The sequence below is a fragment of the Schistocerca gregaria genome, unplaced genomic scaffold (assembly GCF_023897955.1).
Source record: "Schistocerca gregaria isolate iqSchGreg1 unplaced genomic scaffold, iqSchGreg1.2 ptg000445l, whole genome shotgun sequence".
Taxonomy (NCBI): Eukaryota; Metazoa; Arthropoda; class Insecta; order Orthoptera; family Acrididae; genus Schistocerca; species Schistocerca gregaria.
Window position 1 is genome coordinate 761,827 of NW_026061867.1, and position 19,218 is coordinate 781,044.

At 48.2% G+C, this 19,218-nt stretch overlaps 15 non-coding genes across 15 annotated transcripts; all 15 read left to right on the forward strand.

Moving 5' to 3' along the window:
• Positions 1-4,474: 4,474 nt before the first annotated feature.
• Trnas-cga (transfer RNA serine (anticodon CGA)) lies at positions 4,475-4,556 on the forward strand. The gene has a single exon. It is a non-coding gene; the product is annotated as a tRNA-Ser (tRNA).
• A 708-nt stretch (positions 4,557-5,264) lies between these two features.
• Trnas-uga (transfer RNA serine (anticodon UGA)) lies at positions 5,265-5,346 on the forward strand. The gene has a single exon. It is a non-coding gene; the product is annotated as a tRNA-Ser (tRNA).
• A 584-nt stretch (positions 5,347-5,930) lies between these two features.
• Positions 5,931-6,003, forward strand: Trnaf-gaa (transfer RNA phenylalanine (anticodon GAA)). The gene has a single exon. It is a non-coding gene; the product is annotated as a tRNA-Phe (tRNA).
• Positions 6,004-12,475: 6,472 nt separating this feature from the next.
• On the forward strand, positions 12,476-12,557 carry Trnas-uga (transfer RNA serine (anticodon UGA)). Its single transcript has one exon. It is a non-coding gene; the product is annotated as a tRNA-Ser (tRNA).
• Positions 12,558-13,141: 584 nt separating this feature from the next.
• Trnaf-gaa (transfer RNA phenylalanine (anticodon GAA)) lies at positions 13,142-13,214 on the forward strand. Its single transcript has one exon. It is a non-coding gene; the product is annotated as a tRNA-Phe (tRNA).
• A 536-nt stretch (positions 13,215-13,750) lies between these two features.
• Positions 13,751-13,823, forward strand: Trnak-uuu (transfer RNA lysine (anticodon UUU)). Its single transcript has one exon. It is a non-coding gene; the product is annotated as a tRNA-Lys (tRNA).
• A 137-nt stretch (positions 13,824-13,960) lies between these two features.
• Trnas-cga (transfer RNA serine (anticodon CGA)) lies at positions 13,961-14,042 on the forward strand. The gene has a single exon. It is a non-coding gene; the product is annotated as a tRNA-Ser (tRNA).
• Positions 14,043-14,739: 697 nt separating this feature from the next.
• Trnas-uga (transfer RNA serine (anticodon UGA)) lies at positions 14,740-14,821 on the forward strand. The gene has a single exon. It is a non-coding gene; the product is annotated as a tRNA-Ser (tRNA).
• A 584-nt stretch (positions 14,822-15,405) lies between these two features.
• On the forward strand, positions 15,406-15,478 carry Trnaf-gaa (transfer RNA phenylalanine (anticodon GAA)). The gene has a single exon. It is a non-coding gene; the product is annotated as a tRNA-Phe (tRNA).
• Positions 15,479-16,014: 536 nt separating this feature from the next.
• Positions 16,015-16,087, forward strand: Trnak-uuu (transfer RNA lysine (anticodon UUU)). The gene has a single exon. It is a non-coding gene; the product is annotated as a tRNA-Lys (tRNA).
• Positions 16,088-16,224: 137 nt separating this feature from the next.
• Positions 16,225-16,306, forward strand: Trnas-cga (transfer RNA serine (anticodon CGA)). The gene has a single exon. It is a non-coding gene; the product is annotated as a tRNA-Ser (tRNA).
• A 697-nt stretch (positions 16,307-17,003) lies between these two features.
• Trnas-uga (transfer RNA serine (anticodon UGA)) lies at positions 17,004-17,085 on the forward strand. Its single transcript has one exon. It is a non-coding gene; the product is annotated as a tRNA-Ser (tRNA).
• A 584-nt stretch (positions 17,086-17,669) lies between these two features.
• On the forward strand, positions 17,670-17,742 carry Trnaf-gaa (transfer RNA phenylalanine (anticodon GAA)). Its single transcript has one exon. It is a non-coding gene; the product is annotated as a tRNA-Phe (tRNA).
• Positions 17,743-18,278: 536 nt separating this feature from the next.
• Trnak-uuu (transfer RNA lysine (anticodon UUU)) lies at positions 18,279-18,351 on the forward strand. Its single transcript has one exon. It is a non-coding gene; the product is annotated as a tRNA-Lys (tRNA).
• A 137-nt stretch (positions 18,352-18,488) lies between these two features.
• Positions 18,489-18,570, forward strand: Trnas-cga (transfer RNA serine (anticodon CGA)). The gene has a single exon. It is a non-coding gene; the product is annotated as a tRNA-Ser (tRNA).
• Positions 18,571-19,218: the final 648 nt, after the last annotated feature.

A 19,218-nucleotide genomic window follows, 5' to 3' on the forward strand; every position in this document is an offset into this window, starting at 1 on the left:
AACTGTTTCACCAAAGAAACGGAAGAAACGTCGAATAGCCCGTCAGGGAGCAGCAGAAGCCGCGCCAATTCTGCGCGAAAAGGCGAAACAAATAGGCCAAGAACTGGCGGAGACGACACAGGCAACTCCTCTGGAAGATCGAACAATAAAAAAGAAGACTCGAAATGAGGACACTGACCCCGACCGTGGAATCCACATTCAAGACGGTACAGCTAGTCTGAAGGACCTTCCACCTGTACCCAACACGTACACGCGGGAAGTTACGTGCACGCGAGACTGGGCGGATGACATGGAGGAGCAAAGCCATGATGCAGAGATGGCTGACATAGCACAACGTTCAGGACGGACGGCACCCGACCGTCGACAGGATGTGTCCACCCGGCAACAAACCACCATCAAAGATACTCGTGCGGCAGATGATGATGCCGACTTCTTCTAAGTGGAGCAAGCATCCACTTCCCTTGGCAAACAGTACCCCACCTGACACGGTATAGTCGACATGACGGCTTTACAGGCGTACAGAATTGCAACCTTGAATATAAATAAAATTAGCAGCACCCTCAATCTGAGAAATCTCCAAGATTTTCTGTACGCCGCTGATATTGACATCTTAATGCTGCAAGAAGTAACGGCTATCCGTTTGGACGACATCACTGGCTACAACGCCGTCATCAATCCTGGCAATGACAATAGCCTCGGCACAGCGATTATGACTAAAGAGGGGATCCTACTTACAGACGTGGCGCAACTGCCTAACAGTAGAGGTCTCGCTGTCACGATAAACAACACCAGGTTTATCAACATATATGCCCCGTCAGGAACCGGAAACAAGCGCCGCAGGGCCGAATTTTTCAAAGAGGACATCGCCCCCCTTTTCGCGGTGCGATTTGACCAAATAATTTTTGCGGGTGACTTTAATTGCGTGCTGAGTCCCAAGGATCAGACGCCAAATTTTAACAAATCTCTGGAGCTGGAGGACATCGTCAGAGACTTCCAACTGTTTGATACTTGGGAACTAAAACACGGTGATAGGCTAGGTTTCACCTATATCACCAGCCATTCTGCCAGTCGTATCGACAGAATTTACGCAACATCCAATTTAAGGAGACACGTTTTACAGTCTGAGCTATGGCCCACGATTTTCTCTGATCATATCGCGTACATATGTACGATAAATTTAGAGAAACAAGGCACTTACAGGGCGAGAGGTCAGTGGAAGCTAAACGTTACTCATCTTTCGGATCCTGGATGTTACGCCGCCTTCCACACCACTTGGGCAGAATGTGAAAGGAAGTTCCACTTGTACGGCACGGCGCTGAATTGGTGGCTAAACTGCGCGAAGCCCGCAATAATAAAGACAATGAAAACTTACTCCCGTGAAAAAGTCGCCTGGCGGAAGCGGACAGTAGAGTTTTACTTCAGCTGTCTGAGAGACTTGTGCGTTCGTGATGCTACAGTCATAACAAATTATGGGCAAATCAACAGAATAAAAGCAAAATTGCTCAACCTGCAGAGACACCATCTCGAAGGCTGTAAAATACGAACGCGTTTGCAGAACGGTACACGAGAAGAAACAACATCGATGTACCACATTCTCCAAGAGAACAAAAGACAAAAACTTAAAATTCTGACGGAACTCAAAACTTCAGACGGGAGACTCTTGACAGATCAAGCTGCAATACGAGACGAGATCCATCGACACTTTAGTGAATTGCTGGCCAATACACAGACAGATGAAACGGCGCAGCAAGCTCTCACTGCTAGGACGACAGAGCGACTCACTCCAGAAGAAGCTGATGTGCTCGCAGCGAGAATAACGGACGAAGACGTCGAAGTTGCCATCTCGAAGAGCCCAAAGAACAAATCACCTGGACCAGATGGGCTACCCGCTGAATTTTATCAAACTTTTCGCGAACAAATAATTGCTAAATTGACACTCGTATGCAATGAAATACTAAATGCGGACACTGACCTTCCGAAGGAATTCTGTGAAGGTACAGTGGTCTTAGTCCCCAAAACACCAGGAGGCAAAACCGTGGAGAATCTTCGACCCATAACACTTCTCAATAGTGATTATAAAATCTTCGCCCGTATCATGATGCAAAGGTTCAATTCTGTTATTCGTACAGTGACAGGAGCCTACCAGACAAGTGTGGAAAGGACAGAACGATATTTCAGACCTTATGCGACTACAGAGACATTATAGCGATATCGGAAGCCTGCAACATTCGCTGTGCTCTGATGTCGCTTGACTTTGAAAAAGCTTTTGATAAAGTTAATCATTCGTACCTGCTCCGGTGTATGACATCCATGCACTTCCCCCAGAATATTATAGCCTCCGTGAAAAACATACTGACGAATAGCACGTCAAGAATCAGTGTCAACGGACAACTCAGTCACCCGATCAATATTCAGAGTTCGGTAAGACAAGGTTGCCCAATGTCCATGACGCTTTTCGCGATTGCGCTTGAACCTCTCTTAGTATCTCTGACTCGGCAACTCCGTGGATTACATATACACGGACAGAAGATCATATGTCAAGCCTACGCGGACGATGTAGGGGTACTTGTGACTGACGAAAGAGAGGTGGAAACAGTACTTGAAGTTGTGGCGACCTACGAAATGGCGTCAGGAGCTAAACTCAACCGCAATAAATCTGGTATTATGAATCTTGGTCGGGGTATAGAGATCAGAGCCGCTGGAAGTATCAACACTGTGGAAAAAATCAAATGCCTTGGAATAGAATATACGAGTAATATCCGCCGCACGGCCGCTCTCAATTATCGAAAATTACTTGCCACCTTACGGGCAAGCATAAAACAACACAGCTTGCGTAATTTAAACGTAATACAAAAAGTGCAACTGGCCAATACATACATCACTTCCAAAGTCAACTATGTTGCTCAAGTGCTGCCTCTGCCACGAACCATTGCACACCAAATGCAAGCAGCGCTTGGTTATTTTGTCAGTAGAGGTCAGATATTTAAGGTTTCATATGATACCTTGACGCTACCGACACGCAATGGAGGGCTACAACTGACAGACATCTACCTTAAAGCGCAAGCGCTATACGTTAGCAAAACTTATAAACAGTGGCAACGATCGCCGCGGACCTTAGTGGCTCATCTCTTACGTGAAATCACCCCAGTCAGCAGAGATCCACCAATCGATGTGCATCACATCTCCCACGAGCTGTACCACTATAAACATTTTCTGGTGGAATACAGCTATGTACGCCATAGAATACCGGAGAAGGACATATATCGGGTTAAGGAGGTTTACAACACCTTGCTGGAAGGAAAATTGCGCAATCGAATAGAAAACAAGTTTCGACATTATAATTGGAAAAACATATGGGACAACATATCTGACCCCCATCTACCATCCAATGTGCGATCGACGTGGTACCTCGCAGTCAATAGAAAAATCCCAACCAACTCCAAACTGCACGCGATACGTCTGGCACACACACCAAACTGTTCCAGCTGCAATGTCGTCGACAATGCAGAACATCGCTTCCTCTGTGAAGATGTGAAAGACGTGTGGAATCTCTTCAGGCAAAAACTAGCACATGTGCTACGTACGTCACCTAACACTATTTCACCGACACACGTCCTTCTGCCTGATGACGTGCCATATCCTAACACTAAAAGAAGGTCAGCCAACTGGCTCAAAGGACTGACAGTCCATTACATCTCAACGGCTATGACGAAAAGTGAAGCAGATTATTGGATGTACCTGATGACAGAACATCAAAAGCTCGAACGACAAATGAAATACAAAGACAACTACGCAAATTTTTTGAACCGAACATTGTCTCACCGACAGAGCTGAAGAACGATCAAACGACATGTTGTTCAACCTCAGGATTCCTTTTTTTTTTTCCTTTATGAAATTATCTATTAAGCTTCTCATTCATTTTACGCCAACAAGGTGGCTATTTCGTTTATCCTTCGCCCTCGTGTCACAGCACTAATAGGTTGCTGACACACACATGAGAAGCCATCAGGCTGAAGTAAGCCTGGCTCTCCTATAAAAATCGCTCCCACACAACGATGGAAGAATGTAACAGAACTATTTGATTTCCATAACCCCAAAAGAAGGGATTTTATTTACTTGTATACATTTACTTCGTCACTCACCTATCTCATATGGACCAAACATAGCACAGAAGCTAGCCGAAGAAGGCACAAATGGCGAGTGGAAGGACGGGCTGTAGGGGAGGAAGGAGGCTATTATATAAAAAAAAAAAAAAAAAAAAAAAAAAAAAAAAAAAAAGTCGGTAGAGCATTAGGCTTTTAACCTAAGGGTCCAGGGTTCAAGTCCCTGTTCGGGCGGAAATTTTAATACTTTGGTAGCGATTCCTCTGGTAGCGGTGGAAACACTACGGAAAAGAATGCAGCTACGCCGTTTTCTGATGCCACATAGCTTTAAACCGTAGAAGTTGCATGTGTCGGAGAACCTCGACCTACGGGCAGTCGTGGCCGAGTGGTTAAGGCGTCTGACTCGAAATCAGATTCCCTCTGGGAGCGTAGGTTCGAATCCTACCGGCTGCGTGCGATTTTGCGTAAAGAGGAGCAAATATTTTCACACACGTGAACGCGGTTGCAAACCGATGGCACCATCTTCAACAAGACGAAAATTTCCGTTTAACAATACTGAGTGTCGCGACGGCTGCTGCTTACTGTGGCTACCGGTTCTCCTCTCACTGACGCTGGGACTGCAGAAAGCCGTCGCAGGCCCACGAGTGCGCTCCCGTCATTTTCTCGCGTCGACGCCGAGTTCGTGAGTACACAGACGTGCTTGGAAGCGTTGGACAGAGCCAACATTCATTTCTCTCTTTTTTAAGAATCGCAATTCGGTCATTCGAGTGCGGAAAAAGCAATGGTGCAGCGTTTCTTTTCTTAAGATCTCGCAGCTACTTGCAAGTATGTCGACCACTTAAGACGACAGAAAACTAGCGTCAGCGGTGCGTCAGTGGGAAGTCGGTGAAGTCGCCATTGGAGCCATAAGCCAGTAATTACGTCATGCGAATCACTCGCATGCCACACAGCTGTACGATAGCTCAGTCGGTAGAGCGTTTGATTTTCAACCAAAGGGTGTTGGGTTCAACGCCATGTCTAGGAGAAAATTAATACACTTTCGTAACGGCTAATGTGCTGGCAATGGAAACACTACAGAAAAGAGTGAGGCCACGCCGCTTTCTGCCATTGGATTGCTTCTAAAGGTGCACTTTCACGTGTCGGAAGACGCTACTGCTACCGGCAGTCGTGGCCGAGTGGTTAAGGCGTCTGGCTTGAAATCAGATTCCCTCTGGGAGCGTAGGTTCGAGTCCTGCCGACTGCGGAAGTTTTGTAGCTCTCAAAAGATGGGCGTTCAGCTGCATTCTAGCAGTTGCGTCACTACTAAACACGTGGGTCGCCGGCAATGTGCAGTATTATTGGCTGCAGCGCTACAGTCGCACCCAGAAGCCACAGCTCATCGCCTCGTCACACTGCCGTCCACCAGGTGTGAGTGCAAGTGTCGCCTCTCTGGGCAGTGCAGATGTGTCCATTTTAACTTGCAGACAATTACGTGTAGCAATTTATGAGCTAACGCAAGTCAAATGTTTTAGCGTGTGTATCTGCTACATACTGCCTCTCACATGGTAGAGAGGCTCACTCCTTCTTGTGTCTCGTTCTCTGCACACGAGTTGCACGTGGCATCGATATAGCAAAGGTTTTCTAGAGAAAGCGAAGTCAATATTACATGAATCGAGTCGACATGTTTGCTTCTTACGATGATGGAATCAGAAGAAATGTGTGTGGTACTTCACTGCATCTGCTGCTCGCCTTTCAGCGTCCCTATGTCTTATCAGACGAAGATGACTGTGAAATTGGCGGCGATTCAGAGGTTAACGAAGACGCGCAAATCTGCGGACTTAGGTGTGAGCCGAAATAGCTCAGTTGGGAGAGCGTTAGACTGAAGATCTAAAGGTCCCTGGTTCGATCCCGGGTTTCGGCAAGCGTATGATGAGACGCATTCGGGCAGCGTATCCGCGCACATCGCGCGGAGCGGCGGAGCGGTTGCGGCTTTGTTTTACATCGCGGGGCGGCGCTCAGCGAGTGTTTCGAGGTCCACGTGTTCAAGTTTAATCAACGTGAGTACCATGTCGGCAATTACTAGGGCAAACACTGCACAGTTTGTGTTCGATAGAAATGCTTTGCGGCCCACCGCTTTTGAAATTCACGAATTTATATTTGAAGATTTGAAAATCCCGGAAGATCTAGTAGACACATTTCAATTGGATTTTGCGCAATATTCGCTATTTTTGAAGTTCTTTTCCGGCGACATCTGTGAAAAGTTTGTTGAGAAATTTGGCGGCGTGCGTAAATTTCGGCATATCAATGGCACAGTCAGTGATGTTCAAATTGTGCCCTCGGGTTATGGCGTTAGAACGGTCCGAGTATTTAATGTGCCTCCTGAATGTGGTAACGATTTAATTGCACGTGCTCTAACTCAGTACGGCGTTGTGTTGTCGATTGTTAATGAAAAGTGGTCTAGTGCGTACCGGTACCAGGTTAACAGTGGCGTACGTAGTGTCCGCATTGATTTAAAGAGACACATTCCATCTTATGTAGTGATTTCGGGCTGTAGGGCTCAAGTGACTTATATCGGCCAGCCACCCACGTGCTCAATTTGTCATTCCACTGAGCATTTACGTGCAGACTGTACCCGTCGACGACCCGTGCAGCTCCCACGTAGTGACGCTGCGGCTACCGGCGGCCACTTTGTGCCACTACTGAGTGAAATCGTAGCGGGCACTGTACCACATCCCCGACACGCCGACCCCATTCGTGCTGAGGACGTGCCAAGTGAGGTGACTGTTACTGTCGAGGCACCACAGGACCGGATGGAGGACGCTCCCATTTTGTCCTCGGCTGTTGTAGCGTCGGATGCAGTTACTACGGAGATCCCAGATGTTTCGGAGCATTCACCAGTTACTATTCCGGAAGCGATGGACATCACCTTACCCCCGCCTCCTCAGCCTGAAGAGGTTCCCCTCGCACCGAGGAAAGGGCGTACGAAGAAAAATAAAAATAAGGGTACTAGGAGTCAGCAGTCTGATGATGTGCCGTGCACCCCTGTATCAGAGAGTGGCAGTGAGAGTGAGGTTCCGACATCGTGCCCCCCTTCCTCTGAAAGCACTGCGCGCCAGGAGCGTATAAGGGAACAAACAGCAAAGCTCAAGGTTCTACTGAATACGGCACGCGAACAGGGTGCGCATGCTGCGAAGCGCAAAAGCGAGCAAAGTAGCGAGCAGGTCCCCCAGCGCACGTGCAGGCACGCGGTGACGTCGGCCGCCGGTACAGCGACAACACAAGCGAATGGGGCCACGTCCACAGACACCGCTGGCGGTCGCGCCCAACAGACCGACCGACCAGCGGAGACGCCCTGGTGGAAGCAGGAGGAGGACGACCCTGGATCTCATTAGCGGCTTTTAGGCGGACGCGCTGCAGTTCGTGCCCACTTCACATGAGAATTTCTGTTCTGCCGTTCCTGCACAATGAAGGATATTTTCTACCCTGTATTGTCCACGTGTTACGTGATGCATTGCAGCGCTTCTTGACAATTTTATTGGCAGGCTTAAGACGCAACATCTGCAGCTTTCGTTTCACATATTTCTTGCTAATATTTGAGTGTCTGTGTTTTAAATGGCCGCCGCTCGTCAACATCTAAAGATTTTCTCAGTTTTATCACTAAATGTCAATTGCATACAAGCTGCGCACAAGATTGCATGTTTTATTGATTTTTTAACTTTGGGAGGCTATGACATTGCATTGCTCCAAGAAGTTACAGTAAAGCGATTCGATAACGTTCCTGGTTATGATGTCATCTATAACATAAATGTTGACGGTACTTGTGGCACCGCCGTCCTTTATAAAAATGGACTGCAACCAACTGACGTTCAATCTTTACCGAATGGCCGCCTCCTTACATGTACGATCCAGGATGTCACCTTTATTAATGTATACGCGCCGAGTGGCACCGACCACAAACGTGCTCGATCTGTGTTTTTTAACCAAGATGTGGTTCCGTTCTTTGCGTCGTCCCGCAATGTAATAGTCGGCGGTGACTTTAACTGTGTTACTGCCGCAGCCGATCAATTTCCAACGGCTAGCATGTGCCCGGAACTTTCGCAACTAATTGTGATCAATGACTTGATCGATGTTTGGCGTCATTTTCATCCTGTCGCAACGCAGTACACACATTTTTACCAGAACGGTGCCAGCAGACTTGATCGAATTTATGTGTCGCGGCCACTTCAACCCTGTCTTCAGAGAGTAGCGGTACATCCCGTCGCATTTAGTGATCACTGCGGAGTTGTGTGTGACATGCACCTACAGGCCAATAGGCAGGCGCCACCTTGCCATGTTTGGAAACTCAATACCCGTCATCTGTCTGCCGCCGCTTTACGTTGCGAGATTCAAAATATGTGGCAGCTTTGTTCTGAAAAACGGGGAAGTTATGCCTCAGTCTTACAATGGTGGGTCGACTTAGCCAAACCGCAGTTGCGAAATGTTGCGATGCGGTATGCAAGGGAGGTGTCGTTTTGGGAGAGGCGCACCATTGCCTTTTATCAGCAGTGCCTACAAGATGCGCTGGATGCACCCGTGGCGCCCGGTCAAAACTTACGCGCACGTTTACGTAGGATTAAAAATAAGATACTCAATCTTCAACTCCAAAAGGCGAAAGGACTTCTGATCCGGAGCCGACCGCTGTGTGCAACACTTGAAGAGGTGCCAACGCTTTACCACTTGGCACGCGAGAAACGGTCGGCGCGGAGGAAAGTCATTACCGCTCTCATCACGGACACTGGTGCTCGTCTCACGGCGAAGCATGAGATCGTTCCCCACGTCTCCGACCATTTTAAGAGATTGTTCGGACGGATTGCTGTCGACGATGTAGCACTTTCGTTTCTGTTAGATGAATTGGATACTGTCATCTCCGACTTTGACAGACAGTCTCTGGATGAGATGATGTCACTGGACGATGTGAAAGATGTGTTGCGCTCGTGTCGTCGGGGGAAGTCTCCAGGTCCAGATGGTCTTCCAGTAGAATTTTACCTGGCTTATTGGGATATCTTCGGTGAGACATTGACGACCATGATAAATGAAATTGTTCGTGGTGCTGCGGTCCCTTCAAAGTTCGTTGAAGGGCGTATTATTTTGATTCCAAAGACACCGACAGCATGCCGTGTTGAGGCGCTACGCCCTATCACACTTTTAAATGCAGATTATAAACTGGCGGCGCGGTGCCTTGCAACGAAACTCAATGTGGTCATGGACAAGGTCATCAGTCCGTTCCAGTCGTGTGGTGTGAAACGTCGCAGCATCTTTCATGCGGTGGCTTCATATCGAGACGTGGTCGCGTACGCGTCCATAAACGGCCTGTCCGCTGGAATTCTCTCCATCGACTTTGCCAATGCATTTGACCGTATCGGACACGATTATCTCTTCTCCGTAATGACAAAACTGGGCTTCGGCGGCCACTTTCTCACCGCTTTAAGGAATCTGTTAACGTCGGCGACTTCAACGATTGTAATCAATGGTTGGCAGTCTATGCCCATCCCTATCACAAGGTCGGTCAGGCAGGGCTGTCCTTTAGCAATGCTCCTATTCGTCATTGCGCTCGACCCGTTTTTGCGCGCAGTCGGTCGCATCATTGAAGGTGTCCAGGTCTGTCAGGTCTCTCTCAAATGTGCTGCCTATGCTGACGACGTGGGACTTTTCATCGGGCGGACACACGACTTGGACAGAGTGCGCGATGTTTTGCTGTTATACGAACGTGCATCTGGCGCCGTTCTAAATACGCGGAAAACAGTGTTAGTACCGCTGGGTCAGCGGGGACTGTATGCTCAACAGGACTGGTTCCGCGTTGTGCACACCCACAAAATTCTAGGACTCGACATAGTAGCGTGCCCACAAAAAATGCAAGTTTTAAACTGGAGGCGAATTCTTGGTACTGTGAAGGCCCGATGTCGTAGCCACTCAGCTCGCCGACTCAACTTACATCAACGTGTGGCGGTTATTAACACTTTCATCTTTTCAAATGCGTGGTACATCGCCCAATTGCTTAGTGTTCCGAAGCAGATAGGGAGGGCGATCTCGCAGGCGGTCTACTGGCTCCTGTGGCGGCATGAAATTTTTAAAGTCAAGGCTTCGACCTGTGCCATCGACAGGCAACTGGGCGGCCTCGGTTTCACCGACGTTCCACGCAAGTGCGACGCGCTGCTCGTCCACCGGACAGCCACCCTGCAGTCCGACATCCCGACAGGAACCACCGCGGCACTTCTGGAGCTCTACCGCCCACACTCTGAAGTCGCCCCCCTTTCTCTTGCGGCCATCCCGTACAAGATGTCCTACATACGGGAGTACTTTTTAGCGAGAAGCTACGCTCTGTCAACGGCTACCGACAGGCACAGGACCGCCCGCGGCCTCTACGTTGCCCTGACTGGACAACCACCGCTTCATAAACTAGTGCTCCGGAACCCCACAGTGGAATGGGTGAAGGTGTGGGCCAACATCAACAACCCGGTGTTACCATCGGACGTGAGTGCGCTATGGTTCAAAATCGTCAACAACACCTTAGCGACGAACCAGCGACTTGCTGACATTCATCTCCTCCCCTCTGCCAACTGCGGAAGATGTGGAGATGTGGACACACGGGAACATCGAATTGAATGTGCATCGGTGTCGACGATATGGCGGCTGTGTCAACGAATGGTAGCTCACATTAATAGAACACCACCTCACCTCGTGTCTGTTCGTCGTGTGGTAGTGCCTAACTTCAAAGCCTTCCCGCGGACGAAGAACAATGCCACTGTCTGGATCTTAGGGCATACGATTTATGCCCTTATAGATATGGCTGTCACTGATCCTTTGATATACCTCGACTATTTGTGGACCCAGTATGTGAAACTGAAAGACTGCGTTAAATTTCGCGAACTGTTTGGTAATTTTTTGAAGGCTGCCTTGAATTACGGATATGAAATACACCTGCGGACAACACCTTGAAGTGACACTTACTGAGTTCCCGCGTTCCACTTTTTACTTATTTTTCACCTTTACTTGCTTTGTTTGAGTTATGGTTGATGGATTGTGCCATCAAAACAACTAGGGCCTATCAGGTTTTATTTGCAAGAGAGGAATGTTCTTTTAATATTGAGAACGTTAATTTAGTTCACGAGGCTTCATGAGAAATTTTAAACGATATGGCCTGTTGTATGTGAAACGTTCATGATTGTAGAAGAGTTTTTTGTTTTTTCCATTCCGGACTGTCGAGATTTTATTTGATTACTTTATGTGAATTTATATTTCATTCGTGTGATGCGCACGACAAATTCTCTCCTCAACCGGGGAGACTCACGCTCGGTAAGAAGCAGAAGATTTTCCTTTTAAGTAGAATTGGACTTTAGTTGACAAACCAGCAGAGTGTTGAACCGGCGGAGGAAAGAATACCGTCCACGAATTCCGAACTAAATTCCTTTTCTTTCTTCATTTTCTGTGGAAGAGGACCACATACAATCTGAGAAGAAGATGATTTTGTTTTAAAATTATTCATGTGTCCAACGGAATCCGACAGTCCAAAAAAAAAAAAAAAAAAAAAAAAAAAAAAATAAAACAAAATAAAATAAAATAAAAATACACCGGTAAAAAAACAAAAAAAAAAAGTGGTTAAGGCGTCTGACTCGAAATCAGATTCCCTCTGGGAGCGTAGGTTCGAATCCTACCGGCTGCGTGCGATTTTGCGTAAAGAGGAGCAAATATTTTCACACACGTGAACGCGGTTGCAAACCGATGGCGCCATCTTCAACAAGACGAAAATTTCCGTTTAACAATACTGAGTGTCGCGACGGCTGCTGCTTACTGTGGCTACCGGTTCTCCTCTCACTGACGCTGGGACTGCAGAAAGCCGTCGCAGGCCCACGAGTGCGCTCCCGTCATTTTCTCGCGTCGACGCCGAGTTCGTGAGTACACAGACGTGCTTGGAAGCGTTGGACAGAGCCAACATTCATTTCTCTCTTTTTTAAGAATCGCAATTCGGTCATTCGAGTGCGGAAAAAGCAATGGTGCAGCGTTTCTTTTCTTAAGATCTCGCAGCTACTTGCAAGTATGTCGACCACTTAAGACAGAAAACTAGCGTCAGCGGGAAGTCGGTGAAGTCGCCATTGGAGCCATAAGCCAGTAATTACGTCATGCGAATCACTCGCATGCCACACAGCTGTACGATAGCTCAGTCGGTAGAGCGTTTGATTTTCAACCAAAGGGTGTTGGGTTCAACGCCATGTCTAGGAGAAAATTAATACACTTTCGTAACGGCTAATGTGCTGGCAATGGAAACACTACAGAAAAGAGTGAGGCCACGCCGCTTTCTGCCATTGGATTGCTTCTAAAGGTGCACTTTCACGTGTCGTAAGACGCTACTGCTACCGGCAGTCGTGGCCGAGTGGTTAAGGCGTCTGGCTTGAAATCAGATTCCCTCTGGGAGCGTAGGTTCGAGTCCTGCCGACTGCGGAAATTTTGTAGCTCTCAAAAGATGGGCGTTCAGCTGCATTCTAGCAGTTGCGTCACTACTAAACACGTGGGTCGCCGGCAATGTGCAGTATTATTGGCTGCAGCGCTACAGTCGCACCCAGAAGCCACAGCTCATCGCCTCGTCACACTGCCGTCCACCAGGTGTGAGTGCAAGTGTCGCCTCTCTGGGCAGTGCAGATGTGTCCATTTTAACTTGCAGACAATTACGTGTAGCAATTTATGAGCTAACGCAAGTCAAATGTTTTAGCGTGTGTATCTGCTACATACTGCCTCTCACATGGTAGAGAGGCTCACTCCTTCTTGTGTCTCGTTCTCTGCACACGAGTTGCACGTGGCATCGATATAGCAAAGGTTTTCTAGAGAAAGCGAAGTCAATATTACATGAATCGAGTCGACATGTTTGCTTCTTACGATGATGGAATCAGAAGAAATGTGTGTGGTACTTCACTGCATCTGCTGCTCGCCTTTCAGCGTCCCTATGTCTTATCAGACGAAGATGACTGTGAAATTGGCGGCGATTCAGAGGTTAACGAAAACGCGCAAATCTGCGGACTTAGGTGTGAGCCGAAATAGCTCAGTTGGGAGAGCGTTAGACTGAAGATCTAAAGGTCCCTGGTTCGATCCCGGGTTTCGGCAAGCGTATGTTTTGAAGCTGATGCCAATGGAATTGCTCCGAGTCTGTGATGATGTAGGTACAGCCGATAACAAAAATGACTCTATCCTGTAACTGTTCAGGTTGTCTAGTGCTTGCCGTAAGAGGAACACAGTAGGCAACTCCCTGAGAAGTAAGAAAATACGAAAAGTCCTACCGACTGCGTTCCTTTTTTTGTGTCAGGAGGTGAAGAACGTCTCCAACGGAACCGTGAAATGAGCGAAAACGTGGGAAGCATTGCATTCGAAATGCTTGTGAAATTTCCAATTACTCAGTGAGTGTCGACAAAACACGTAAATCCTCTACTCCAACGTATGAGACCTAACGACTGCTGCGGTTTGTTTTTGCATCGTGTGTCAGCATTCTTCGATAGTCTGCTACGAGCTTAGCGCGACACGTTTGTAGACAGCATTCAGGCGACGTTTAATTAGTAACAGCTCCATGCAGCGATAGCACAGCTGTGAAGGACATGAGTCAATGTACAGCTGTGCATCGTGGGATGTTCTCTACTGTCGTGTGAGCCCGGATAGCTCAGTCGGTAGAGCATTAGGTTTTTAACCTAAGGGTCCAGGGTTCAAGTCCCTGTTCGGGCGGAAATTTTAATACTTTGGTAGCGATTCCTCTGGTAGCGGTGGAAACACTACGGAAAAGAATGCAGCTACGCCGTTTTCTGATGCCACATAGCTTTAAACCGTAGAAGTTGCATGTGTCGGAGAACCTCGACCTACGGGCAGTCGTGGCCGAGTGGTTAAGGCGTCTGACTCGAAATCAGATTCCCTCTGGGAGCGTAGGTTCGAATCCTACCGGCTGCGTGCGATTTTGCGTAAAGAGGAGCAAATATTTTCACACACGTGAACGCGGTTGCAAACCGATGGCGCCATCTTCAACAAGACGAAAATTTCCGTTTAACAATACTGAGTGTCGCGACGGCTGCTGCTTACTGTGGCTACCGGTTCTCCTCTCACTGACGCTGGGACTGCAGAAAGCCGTCGCAGGCCCACGAGTGCGCTCCCGTCATTTTCTCGCGTCGACGCCGAGTTCGTGAGTACACAGACGTGCTTGGAAGCGTTGGACAGAGCCAACATTCATTTCTCTCTTTTTTAAGAATCGCAATTCGGTCATTCGAGTGCGGAAAAAGCAATGGTGCAGCGTTTCTTTTCTTAAGATCTCGCAGCTACTTGCAAGTATGTCGACCACTTAAGACGACAGAAAACTAGCGTCAGCGGTAAGTCGGTGAAGTCGCCATTGGAGCCATAAGCCAGTAATTACGTCATGCGAATCACTCGCATGCCACACAGCTGTACGATAGCTCAGTCGGTAGAGCGTTTGATTTTCAACCAAAGGGTGTTGGGTTCAACGCCATGTCTAGGAAAAAATTAATACACTTTCGTAACGGCTAATGTGCTGGCAATGGAAACACTACAGAAAAGAGTGAGGCCACGCCGCTTTCTGCCATTGGATTGCTTCTAAAGGTGCACTTTCACGTGTCGGAAGACGCTACTGCTACCGGCAGTCGTGGCCGAGTGGTTAAGGCGTCTGACTTGAAATCAGATTCCCTCTGGGAGCGTAGGTTCGAGTCCTGCCGACTGCGGAAATTTTGTAGCTCTCAAAAGATGGGCGTTCAGCTGCATTCTAGCAGTTGCGTCACTACTAAACACGTGGGTCGCCGGCAATGTGCAGTATTATTGGCTGCAGCGCTACAGTCGCACCCAGAAGCCACAGCTCATCGCCTCGTCACACTGCCGTCCACCAGGTAAGAGTGCAAGTGTCGCCTCTCTGGGCAGTGCAGATGTGTCCATTTTAGCTTGCAGACAGTTACGTGTAGCAATTTATGAGCTAACGCAAGTCAAATGTTTTAGCGTGTGTATCTGCTAGATACTGCCTCTCACATGGTAGAGAGGCTCACTCCTTCTTGTGTCTCGTTCTCTGCACACGAGTTGCACGTGGCATCGATATAGCATAGGTTTTCTAGAGAAAGCGAAGTCAATATTACATGAATCGAGTCGACATGTTTGCTTCTTACGATGATGGAATCAGAAGAAATGTGTGTGGTACTTCACTGCATCTGCTGCTCGCCTTTCAGCGTCCCTATGTCTTATCAGACGAAGATGACTGTGAAATTGGCGGCGATTCAGAGGTTAACGAAGACGCGCAAATCTGCGGACTTAGGTGTGAGCCGAAATAGCTCAGTTGGGAGAGCGTTAGACTGAAGATCTAAAGGTCCCTGGTTCGATCCCGGGTTTCGGCAAGCGTATGTTTTGAAGCTGATGCCAATGGAATTGCTCCGAGTCTGTGATGATGTAGGTACAGCCGATAACAAAAATGACTCTATCCTGTAACTGTTCAGGTTGTCTAGTGCTTGCCGTAAGAGGAACACAGTAGGCAACTCCCTGAGAAGTAAGAAAATACGAAAAGTCCTACCGACTGCGTTCCTTTTTTTGTGTCAGGAGGTGAAGAACGTCTCCAACGGAACCGTGAAATGAGCGAAAACGTGGGAAGCATTGCATTCGAAATGCTTGTGAAATTTCCAATTACTCAGTGAGTGTCGACAAAACACGTAAATCCTCTACTCCAACGTATGAGACCTAACGACTGCTGCGGTTTGTTTTTGCATCGTGTGTCAGCATTCTTCGATAGTCTGCTACGAGCTTAGCGCGACACGTTTGTAGACAGCATTCAGGCGACGTTTAATTAGTAACAGCTCCATGCAGCGATAGCACAGCTGTGAAGGACATGAGTCAATGTACAGCTGTGCATCGTGGGATGTTCTCTACTGTCGTGTGAGCCCGGATAGCTCAGTCGGTAGAGCATTAGGCTTTTAACCTAAGGGTCCAGGGTTCAAGTCCCTGTTCGGGCGGAAATTTTAATACTTTGGTAGCGATTCCTCTGGTAGCGGTGGAAACACTACGGAAAAGAATGCAGCTACGCCGTTTTCTGATGCCACATAGCTTTAAACCGTAGAAGTTGCATGTGTCGGAGAACCTCGACCTACGGGCAGTCGTGGCCGAGTGGTTAAGGCGTCTGATTCGAAATTAGATTCCCTCTGGGAGCGTAGGTTCGAATCCTACCGGCTGCGTGCGATTTTGCGTAAAGAGGAGCAAATATTTTCACACACGTGAACGCGGTTGCAAACCGATGGCGCCATCTTCAACAAGACGAAAATTTCCGTTTAACAATACTGAGTGTCGCGACGGCTGCTGCTTACTGTGGCTACCGGTTCTCCTCTCACTGACGCTGGGACTGCAGAAAGCCGTCGCAGGCCCACGAGTGCGCTCCCGTCATTTTCTCGCGTCGACGCCGAGTTCGTGAGTACACAGACGTGCTTGGAAGCGTTGGACAGAGCCAACATTCATTTCTCTCTTTTTTAAGAATCGCAATTCGGTCATTCGAGTGCGGAAAAAGCAATGGTGCAGCGTTTCTTTTCTTAAGATCTCGCAGCTACTTGCAAGTATGTCGACCACTTAAGACGACAGAAAACTAGCGTCAGCGGTAAGTCGGTGAAGTCGCCATTGGAGCCATAAGCCAGTAATTACGTCATGCGAATCACTCGCATGCCACACAGCTGTACGATAGCTCAGTCGGTAGAGCGTTTGATTTTCAACCAAAGGGTGTTGGGTTCAACGCCATGTCTAGGAAAAAATTAATACACTTTCGTAACGGCTAATGTGCTGGCAATGGAAACACTACAGAAAAGAGTGAGGCCACGCCGCTTTCTGCCATTGGATTGCTTCTAAAGGTGCACTTTCACGTGTCGGAAGACGCTACTGCTACCGGCAGTCGTGGCCGAGTGGTTAAGGCGTCTGACTTGAAATCAGATTCCCTCTGGGAGCGTAGGTTCGAGTCCTGCCGACTGCGGAAATTTTGTAGCTCTCAAAAGATGGGCGTTCAGCTGCATTCTAGCAGTTGCGTCACTACTAAACACGTGGGTCGCCGGCAATGTGCAGTATTATTGGCTGCAGCGCTACAGTCGCACCCAGAAGCCACAGCTCATCGCCTCGTCACACTGCCGTCCACCAGGTAAGAGTGCAAGTGTCGCCTCTCTGGGCAGTGCAGATGTGTCCATTTTAGCTTGCAGACAGTTACGTGTAGCAATTTATGAGCTAACGCAAGTCAAATGTTTTAGCGTGTGTATCTGCTAGATACTGCCTCTCACATGGTAGAGAGGCTCACTCCTTCTTGTGTCTCGTTCTCTGCACACGAGTTGCACGTGGCATCGATATAGCATAGGTTTTCTAGAGAAAGCGAAGTCAATATTACATGAATCGAGTCGACATGTTTGCTTCTTACGATGATGGAATCAGAAGAAATGTGTGTGGTACTTCACTGCATCTGCTGCTCGCCTTTCAGCGTCCCTATGTCTTATCAGACGAAGATGACTGTGAAATTGGCGGCGATTCAGAGGTTAACGAAGACGCGCAAATCTGCGGACTTAGGTGTGAGCCGAAATAGCTCAGTTGGGAGAGCGTTAGACTGAAGATCTAAAGGTCCCTGGTTCGATCCCGGGTTTCGGCAAGCGTATGTTTTGAAGCTGATGCCAATGGAATTGCTCCGAGTCTGTGATGATGTAGGTACAGCCGATAACAAAAATGACTCTATCCTGTAACTGTTCAGGTTGTCTAGTGCTTGCCGTAAGAGGAACACAGTAGGCAACTCCCTGAGAAGTAAGAAAATACGAAAAGTCCTACCGACTGCGTTCCTTTTTTTGTGTCAGGAGGTGAAGAACGTCTCCAACGGAACCGTGAAATGAGCGAAAACGTGGGAAGCATTGCATTCGAAATGCTTGTGAAATTTCCAATTACTCAGTGAGTGTCGACAAAACACGTAAATCCTCTACTCCAACGTATGAGACCTAACGACTGCTGCGGTTTGTTTTTGCATCGTGTGTCAGCATTCTTCGATAGTCTGCTACGAGCTTAGCGCGACACGTTTGTAGACAGCATTCAGGCGACGTTTAATTAGTAACAGCTCCATGCAGCGATAGCACAGCTGTGAAGGACATGAGTCAATGTACAGCTGTGCATCGTGGGATGTTCTCTACTGTCGTGTGAGCCCGGATAGCTCAGTCGGTAGAGCATTAGGCTTTTAACCTAAGGGTCCAGGGTTCAAGTCCCTGTTCGGGCGGAAATTTTAATACTTTGGTAGCGATTCCTCTGGTAGCGGTGGAAACACTACGGAAAAGAATGCAGCTACGCCGTTTTCTGATGCCACATAGCTTTAAACCGTAGAAGTTGCATGTGTCGGAGAACCTCGACCTACGGGCAGTCGTGGCCGAGTGGTTAAGGCGTCTGATTCGAAATTAGATTCCCTCTGGGAGCGTAGGTTCGAATCCTACCGGCTGCGTGCGATTTTGCGTAAAGAGGAGCAAATATTTTCACACACGTGAACGCGGTTGCAAACCGATGGCGCCATCTTCAACAAGACGAAAATTTCCGTTTAACAATACTGAGTGTCGCGACGGCTGCTGCTTACTGTGGCTACCGGTTCTCCTCTCACTGACGCTGGGACTGCAGAAAGCCGTCGCAGGCCCACGAGTGCGCTCCCGTCATTTTCTCGCGTCGACGCCGAGTTCGTGAGTACACAGACGTGCTTGGAAGCGTTGGACAGAGCCAACATTCATTTCTCTCTTTTTTAAGAATCGCAATTCGGTCATTCGAGTGCGGAAAAAGCAATGGTGCAGCGTTTCTTTTCTTAAGATCTCGCAGCTACTTGCAAGTATGTCGACCACTTAAGACGACAGAAAACTAGCGTCAGCGGTAAGTCGGTGAAGTCGCCATTGGAGCCATAAGCCAGTAATTACGTCATGCGAATCACTCGCATGCCACACAGCTGTACGATAGCTCAGTCGGTAGAGCGTTTGATTTTCAACCAAAGGGTGTTGGGTTCAACGCCATGTCTAGGAAAAAATTAATACACTTTCGTAACGGCTAATGTGCTGGCAATGGAAACACTACAGAAAAGAGTGAGGCCACGCCGCTTTCTGCCATTGGA